Source organism: Nematolebias whitei, chromosome 11, assembly GCF_014905685.2.
Source record: "Nematolebias whitei isolate Nwh7 chromosome 11, NemWhi1, whole genome shotgun sequence".
In the NCBI taxonomy this organism is placed as follows: Eukaryota; Metazoa; Chordata; class Actinopteri; order Cyprinodontiformes; family Rivulidae; genus Nematolebias; species Nematolebias whitei.
The window spans coordinates 49,401,141-49,409,730 of NC_056508.1; positions in this window are offsets into that span (position 1 = coordinate 49,401,141).

An 8,590-nucleotide genomic window follows, 5' to 3' on the forward strand; every position below is an offset into this window, starting at 1 on the left:
TGGAGTTCCACTGTGCATGTTGTCAAACAGGAAGTGGAGTTCCACTGAGCATGTTGTCAAACAGGAAGTGGAGTTCCACTGAGCATATTATGAAACAGGAAGTGGAGTTCCACTGAGTCTGCTGTGAAACAGGAAGTGGGGTTCCTCTGAGCATGTTGTGAAACAGGAAGTGGAGTTCCGCTGAGCATATTATGAAACAGGAAGTGGAGTTCCACTGAGTCTGCTGTGAAATAGGAAGTGGGGTTCCTCTGAGCATGTTGTGAAACAGGAAGTGGAGTTCCACTGAGCACATTATGAAACAGGAAGTGGAGTTCCACTGAGGCAAAGGCAAATGTGAAAACTGCTGATCAAACGGGCTAATTGCTGATTAAACAATCAGAAATCTTTGTGTTTGTATAGATTTTTTTTTCATCCCAGCTGTGACTTCATCTTGTAGTTGGCATTGTTTTGCAGGCTGGTGTGTGTCCCAATGCATGATGGGAATTTACAAACATAGAGCAGAAAGCATTGTAGGTGTTCAGGTGAACTCAGGTGTGTCCTTCAGCAGGACATCAGTTTAAATGATGCTGCAGGTTCCTTCTTCAGCAGCATCAAGCAGGATCTGAATGAGTCAGCTGGTGCACCTTCACCGCTTGCTTCCATTCAGCCTGACATTACTTCCTGTGTTTCTATTCTACCTAGCAAGGTTTCCATGGTCGCCTTTAGTTTTTACTTTCTGATGTAAATGAGAGAATTCATCTTGAATGAGACCAGGATCCTGCTGAGCTCTTCTGGACTGACTTGGACTGTCCCCATCCACCATGGTCGGTCTTTGCTGTTGTTAGAGTTTTGACTGACTGGACCAAAACACCATAGATGGACTCTGGTGGACTCCAAAGAACGGTTAGACCCTCCTGGATGCTATCATATCCTTTGGCTGTAGTTGGACTGAGCCCAGGAGACCAATGTGAAAACCTGCTCCAGGTTTTTGCTGAATGCTCTTTTTTTTATTCATATTTCTGCTTCATGGTTTGCTGTGAGTTCATGTTCTACCTGTAGTTGTAGATCTTTGGTACCTGTAACTTCTGCATGCATGTGATAATGATTAGTTTTTGGTGCTTTTTCTATTGTTTACATTTTTAAAAGAAGGGGCGGGGCTTCCTCTGCTGGTCGATTGATCTTAACGGCTGTTTGATCAAGCTGTTTTTTACAGAATGAAATGAGTTGTGGATGACAAAGATCAAAGCTTTTCTACTAAATGTACAGTTTGTAACAGCATGTAAATGTTCCTGTAAATACCTGAGGGAGGAAGATGATGATGAAGATGTTTTGGTTGGAAATGTGTTTTCCATGTGAAAAAGAAAATCAAACAGTTTGTATCCTATTAAAAAATATATAATTTTTATCACTTTGTGCTCATTTCTGCAGCTAAGGCTGTTTCCACAGACCTTCAGATTTTTTAAGAATCAGGAGTGAGGGTTTCTACGGCCAGACCTTCAAGGTTTTAAGAAACAGGAGGCAGGGTGTCTACTATCAAACTTTCAAGGATTTTATATAACAGGACAGAGGTTTTCGATGGTCAGACCTTTTGAGTTTTACACAAAACTGAAAGGAGGATTTATTTAATAAACCCTCAAATAAATCTAATAAACTTTATTAGATCTTTAAGGTTTCAAGAAACAGGAGTGAGGGTTTCTAGAGGGTCAGCTCTTCAGGGGATAGTCCCAGAGATCCCAGAGAGCACTGGTCAGCAGAGTGTCCCAGAGGGAGTAGGTGAGCTTCTGAGTGTCCCAGAGCCATTCAACCTTTATTCACATGATTTTTTTTTATAACTGTTTATTGTTGTCGCTGTTGTCCCTTGTTGTCATCTTTCTTAGTTGAAATCAGGTCTCTCTTGTAAATGAGTCCTCGAGGCTCAATGGGATTTACCTGTATAAATAAAGGTTGATTGATGATAGTCTCATTGAGCCTCGAGGACTCATTAATAAGAGTGACCTGATTTAAACAAAGAACACAGATGAGGTACAGACGACAATAGACAATCATATAAAAATATAAATTGAAAAGTATATAAAAGAAGTGATATAAAACAAAAAATAAAATAATAGGAACATGTCTGCGTTGGTTTTTGCCATGAACTTAACAGTTGTTTAAAATACCTTAGAGAGGTCAAGGTCGAGAAGGCCCTTTTGCCAAATTCGGTCCGCACTCAGGGGACACTGCAGGTAGTTATGTCTTGGGAGCACACGCTGTATCTGCACTGACGACGTGACATTGACATGTAGGAGGAGAAATACATGTGACCACAACAGATAGCATACATAAGATACAGATAACGCCAAAGAGCCACTGAATGTTCTTGGGAGTGCCCACATTGCCAGTGGTGGAGAAAGTACTCAAACACCGTACTTAAGTAAAAGTACAAATAAACAGACAAAAATGTACTCTATTAAAACTAGAAGTACTACATTAACGTTTTTACTTAAGTATAAGTAAATAAGTACTTGCTTTTAAAAATACTTAAAGTATTAAAAGTAAAAGTACTTGCTGTATGTATTACCTAATACAATGGCCTAAAGTGCAAACCAGATTCCAAAAAAAGTTGGGACACTAAACAAATTGTGAATAAAAACTGAATGCAATGATGTGGAGATGGCAAATGTCAATGTTTTATACGTAATATAACATAGATGACAGATCAAAAGTTTAATCTGAGTAAATGTAACATTTTAAAGGAAAAATATGTTGATTCAAAATTTCACAGTGTCAACAAATCCCAAAAAAGTTGGGACAAGTAGCAATAAGTGGCTGGAAAAAGGAAATTGAACAGCTGGAAGACCAATTAACACTAATTAGGTCAATTGACAACATGATTGGGTATAAAAAGAGCTTCTCAGAGTGTCAGTGTCTCTCAGAAGCCAAGATGGTAAGAGGATCACCAATTCCACCATTGTTGCACAGAAAGATAGTGCAACAATACCAGAATGGTCTTACCCATCGTAAAGACTTTTAAGTTATCATCATCAACCGTGCATAACATCATCAAAAGATTCAGAGAATCTGTAACAATCGCTGTGCGTAAGGGTCAAGGCCGTAAAACTCTACTGGATGCTCGTGATCTCCCGGCCCTTAAACGTCACTGCACCTCAAACAGGAATGCCACTGTCAAGGAAATAACAGAACGGGCTCAGGAATACTTCCAGAAAGCATCGTCAGTGAACACAATCCACCGTGCCATCCGCCGTTGCCAGCTGAAACTCTACAGTGCAAAGAGGAAGCCATTTCTAAGCAAGCTCCACAAGCTCAGACGTTTGCACTGGGCCAGGGGTCATTTAAAATGGAGTGTGGCAAAATGGAAGACTGTTCTGTGGTCAGATGAGTCACGATTTGAAGTTCTTTATGGAACACTGGGACGCCATGTCATCCGGACCAGAGAGGACAAGGATAGCCCAAGTTCTTATCAACGCTCCGTTCAGAAGCCTGCATCACTGATGGTATGGGGTTGCATGAGCGCTTGTGGCATGGGCATCTTGCATGTCTGGAAAGGCACCATTAATGCAGAGAACTATGTTCAGGTTCTAGAACAACATATGCTCCCATCTAGACGTCATCTCTTTCAGGGAAGACCCTGCATTTTTCAACACAATAATGCCAGACCACATTCTGCAGCAATCACAACATCATGGCTACGTAGGAGAAGGATCCGGGTACTGAAATGGCCAGCCTGCAGTCCAGATCTTTCACCTATAGAGAACATTTGGTGCATCATAAAGAGGAAGGTGCCACAAAGAAGGCCCAAGACGATTGAACAGTTAGAGGCCTGTATTAGACATGAATGGGAGAGCATTCCTATTTCTAAACTGGAGAAACTGGTCTCCTCTGTCCCCAGACGTCTGCTGAGTGTTGTAAGAAGAAGGGGGGATGCCACACAGTGGGAAAAATGGACTTGTCCCAACTTTTTTGGGATTTGTTGACACCGTGAAATTTGGAAACAACAGATTTTTCCCTTAAAATGAAACATTCTCTCAGTTTAAACTTTTGATCTGTGATTTGTGTTCTATTCTGAATAAAATATTAGATGTTGGCACCTCCACATCATTGCATTCACTTTTTATTCACAATTTGTTTAGTGTCCCAACTTTTTTGGAATCCGGTTTGCATTATTAAGTATGCCTACCGTCTATTTTCTGTAATACATTAATAATGTTGTTCCATTTTAATGAACGATGCTGCAGATGATGCACGTTTTTATTGTGTTTACTCTGTGACACAGTTCACACTTGGACTTGTGATTCTGTGCGTCAGAATTTCAGGGATGACATGCAGAGTTAAATGTCATTAAGCAAAATAAGAAAGAGGAATTATTATATCTTTGAAAGTTTTTATTTAACACAAGGTAAAATAATGTTTCATTTTAACTGCAGTAAAACATTTAAGTAAAAGTTGTCTGCCTGAACAAAAGGGGCATTAGACACAACTAACAAATGAATAGGCTCTGATCAGTTCAACTCCAGTTTATCATCAACTCTAGTTAAAATACTGTCCAGTCAACCTTGTAATCTCCTTGTTATCTCTCAACCTTGTTATCTCCTCCTACATGTCTCTGTGTGAGTGCAGCTACAGCGTGCGCTCTCAGGACATCATTACCTGCAGTGTTCCCTCAGTGAGGACTGAACTAGACAAAAGGACCTTCTCCTACTCTGCTCCTGTTTCCTGGAATATCTTACAAAAAGATCTGACGCTCTCGACCTTTGACCTCTCTAAGTGGCTTTAAGAATCTGTTGGACTCCTGGCAGGGACCAATGCAGACATGTTCCTGTTTTTAGGTTTCTACATTCGCCGTAGAATCTAGCTGTTTTTGTTACTTTTCTTTTTTTAGCCATCCTATTTGTTTAAAAAAAAATCTGTATTAATTTTTATAACTGTTTATTGTTGTCGCTGTTGTGCATTGTTGTCATCATTGTTTGTTGAAATCAGGTCTCTTGTAAATGAGTCCTCAAGGCTCAATGGGATTTACCTGTTTAATTAAAGGTTGAATGAATAATGGGTCAATATTGAACAATATTTTAACTTCCTGACACCATTTTCAAAACTTGGATCTGAGTGTCGAGCCATTTGAAGACGTCTCTTGTCTCCTAACATCCCATGAACTGAAACATTTTAATATTGCAGCAAGAATTTCTTGTTCAAGTTCAGAAGAAGTTGGTTTTCAAAGTTTATTGAGTCCAGTCTGTCTCTTTTGGGAGAGAGAATCTGTCCTGCTGTACTGAACAGTCTTTCAATAGACTTTCAATAATGCCATGAGTGTCATGTATCTTCTGGCTGACTCTCCACAGTGGAATTCATTTTGTGTGTGTTAGCAGTGCAGTGGGTGCACACAGCTCAATGACGTATATACTAGAATATACAGTACGTAATTGGCCCAGCTCTTCTTGAAGGTGGGTCTAACATTACCTGCCCACTTTGCAGTGATTCAATGAACCAACTCTTGCCATTGGTTACTTTCAAACTAACGAACAAATCAAAAACGCAACGTGAATGTAAGGTGTAACGCAACGCATTATAGAAATGTAGCGTAGTAGAAAGTATAGATACTTAATGTAAAATGTAGTGGAGTAAAAGTTGAAAGTACCCACATTTAACTCTACTTAAGTAAAGTACCAGTGCTTCTCAATTATTTTCTGTTAAGCCCACCCAGGAAGACGTAAACATTCGGTGCCCCCCACAACTCTCCACTGTGACTATAAATAGTATCATTTATCTGTAAAATTGTTACAAGTACACCTCTGCATAACACTGTGTCCTTATTAACATCAAAGAAAAAAAAGAATATAGATCAAAATACAATGAAGAATAACTTTATTAAGATTGTTTTTTAGTCTGTAACAGAAACAACTTAAAGTGCATCAATTTGCCTGAAAAAAAACTTAAATCCTTATTTAAACTGTAAACATTTTTGACTATTTGATACTGAAAAATAAAATTAAATATAATCAATAAATGATAATAAATTCAAATTGATCAGCAACATTTTAACTCCATCCATCCATCCATTATTTTCTGCTTATTCCAAAGTCGGGTCACGGGGGCAGCAGCTTGAGTAGGGAATCTCAGACATCTCTTTCAAGTCACCTCTTCCAGCTCTTCTGGGAGGATTCCAAGGTGTTCCCAGGCCAACCGAGAGACTTAGTCTCTCCAGCGTGTCCTGGGTCTTTCCCGGGGTCTCCTCCCAGTCGGACATGCCCGAAGCACCTCCCTAGGGAGGCATCCAGGTGGCATCCTTACCAGATGCCCAAACCACCTCAACCAGCTCCTCTCGATGTGCAGGAGCAGCGGTTCTGCTCAGAGTCTCTCCTGGATAACTGAACTTCTCACCCTGTCTCTAAGGGAGAGTCCAGCTACCCTGCAGAGGAAACTAATTTCAACCTCCTGTATCCACGATCTCATTTTTTATGTCACTACCCAGAGCCTGTGACCATAGGTGAGGGTAGGAATGTAGACTGACCGGTAAACAGAGAGCTTTGCCTTACAGCTCAGCTTTCTCTTCACCACAACAGACCGGTACAGAGTCCACAATACTGCAGATGCTGCACCAAACCATTTGTCAATCTCACGCTCCATTCTTCCCTCACTCGTGAACAAAACTCAGAGATACTTGAACTCCTCCACTTGAGGCAGAACCTCACCCTCAATCTGAAGAGAGCAATCCACCCTTTTCTGGTTGAGAACCATGGCCTCAGATTTGGAGGTGTTGATTCTCATCCCAGCCGCTTCACACTCTGCTGCAAACCACTTCAGTGAGAGCTGAAGATCACGGCATGATGACGCCAACAGGACCACATCATCTGCAAAGAGCAGAGATGGAATCCTGAGGCCACCAAACCGGAAACCCTCCGCCCACTGGCTGCACTGAGAATTTCTGTCCATAAAAGTTATGAACAAAATTGGTGACAATGGGCAGCCCTGGCAGAGTCCATCTCCCACCCTGAAGCGATCCGACTTACTGTCGACAATGCGAACCAAGGTCTTGCACCGCTTGTATAGGGACTGATCAGCCCATAGCAACAGGCCCCCCAGTCCCATAATCACGAAGCACCCCCACAGTGTACCTCATCATCCAGACTGATTTGTTCCGCCTCAAACTTGTCCTAAATGCCGACAAAACCAAAGGGATGTTTTTTTCAAATAGGAAGTTGGTCCCAGCAGTTCTTCCTCCGATTTTATCCTCAAATGGTGTCCCCATTGAGTTTGTTGATTCCTATAAATATTTGGGTATCTTGGTCGACTCACATCTCTCTTTTAAGCTCCATGTGGAAAACTTGATAAAGAAACTGAAAGTTAAACTGGGTTTCTTTTTCAGAAACAAATCTTGTCTAGCCCTGAATGCTAGAAAACGCCTTGTATCTGTGACTTTCCTTCCCTCAATTGATTATGGTGATATTATTTACATGAACGCTCCTACAAGAACCCTGCAGATGTTGGATGCTGCAGATGTTGGATGCTGTCTATCATGGTGCACTAAGAGTCATAACTGGCTGTGATTATCGTACCCACCACTGCACCCAGTATTCACTGGTTAACTGGACATCATTAACTTCACACAGACTCACTCACTGGTATATTTTCATCTTTAAATCACTTCTTGGTCTTTTGCCTTCATACATCTCCTCCTACATGTCTCTGCATGAGTGCAGCTACAGCGTGCGCTCTCAGGACATTATTACCTGCAGTGTTCCCTCAATGAGGACTGAACTAGGCAAAAGGACCTTCTCCTATTCCGCTCCTGTTTCCTGGAATATCTTACAAAAAGATTTGAAGCTCTCGACCTTGACCTCTCTAAGTGTCTTTAAGAATCTGTTGGACTCCTGGTAGGGTCCAATGCAGACATGTTCCTGTTTTTAGTTTTTCTACATTTGTCTTGGAATCTAGCTGTTTTTTGTTTTGTTACCTTTTCCTTTTAGCCATCCTATTTGTTAAAAAAAAAAAAAAAAAAAAAAACTGTAGTATGCTTTTTTATAACTGTTTATTGTTGTTGCTGTTGTCCATTGTTGTCATCTTTCTTTGTTAAATCAGGTCTCTCTTGTAAATGAGTCCTCGAGGCTCAATGGGATTTACCTGTAGAAATAAAGGTTGATTGACGTCCAACAACAGAACACTGCTCAGGTTCAGATCAGAGAGGCCATTCCTCCCAATCACGCCCCTCCAGGTCACACTGTCATTACCCACGTGGACATTAAATTCCCCCAGCAGAATAAAGGAGTCCCCAGCTGGCGCACCTTCCAGCACCCCTGCCAAGGACTCCAAGAAGGCCCGATACTCTGAACTGCCATTCGGTGCATAGGCACAAACAACAGTCAGAGTCCGTCCCCCCACCCAAAGGCGAAGGGAAGCCACCCTCTCATCTACTGGGGAAAACTCCAAGACACAGGCACCAAGTCGAGGGGGGCTACAAGTAGACTCACACCAGCTCGACACCTCTCACCATGGGCAACTCCAGAGCGGAATAAGGTCCAGCCCCTCTCAAGGAGATATGTTCCAGAGCCCATGCTGTGCGTTGAGGCGAGCCCAACTATATCTAGTTGGTACTTCTCAATCTCGCGCACAGGCTCAG